Raw genomic sequence first — 468 nt, 5'->3', positions numbered from 1 at the left:
AGCAAGGAATAGCTCCTTATCTAAGGCAGGTCAGGAGTGCAAGCCCGCAGCGACGAACATCAGTTAAGTCAAGTAGATCTGTGACGTGCAAGAGTATGTATATTTAAATGGTAAAATTCTGGCGTGTCAGAGCCCTCTTCACCAGCTACACCAACTGCTGGTGGGCCTTATCGGTTAGCTGGGTTATAATTAAAGACAGGCATGAACTGGAACATGGGAGTTTTGCCATTGATTTCAATGGAGCCAGGATGTCACCTTGAATCTGAACCCCTCCCCATATTGAGGAAGGAAGTATTCTGATCCAGGAGCCTAGTTTGTGAGTCAGTTAGGATTGCTTTGTGCCAATATTCCAGCAAACAGCCTCCTTAAAAGCTGGTGGATCTAACCAGCGAATGGGAATCTCTGGTGGTATAGAGGTACCATAGCGCCTCTTATGCCATCCTCCTCTCCTGGAACGTACAGAGCGTA

This window comes from Malaclemys terrapin, chromosome 22, assembly GCF_027887155.1.
Source record: "Malaclemys terrapin pileata isolate rMalTer1 chromosome 22, rMalTer1.hap1, whole genome shotgun sequence".
Taxonomy (NCBI): Eukaryota; Metazoa; Chordata; order Testudines; family Emydidae; genus Malaclemys; species Malaclemys terrapin.
Note: the sequence above shows the minus strand (reverse complement) of the source record.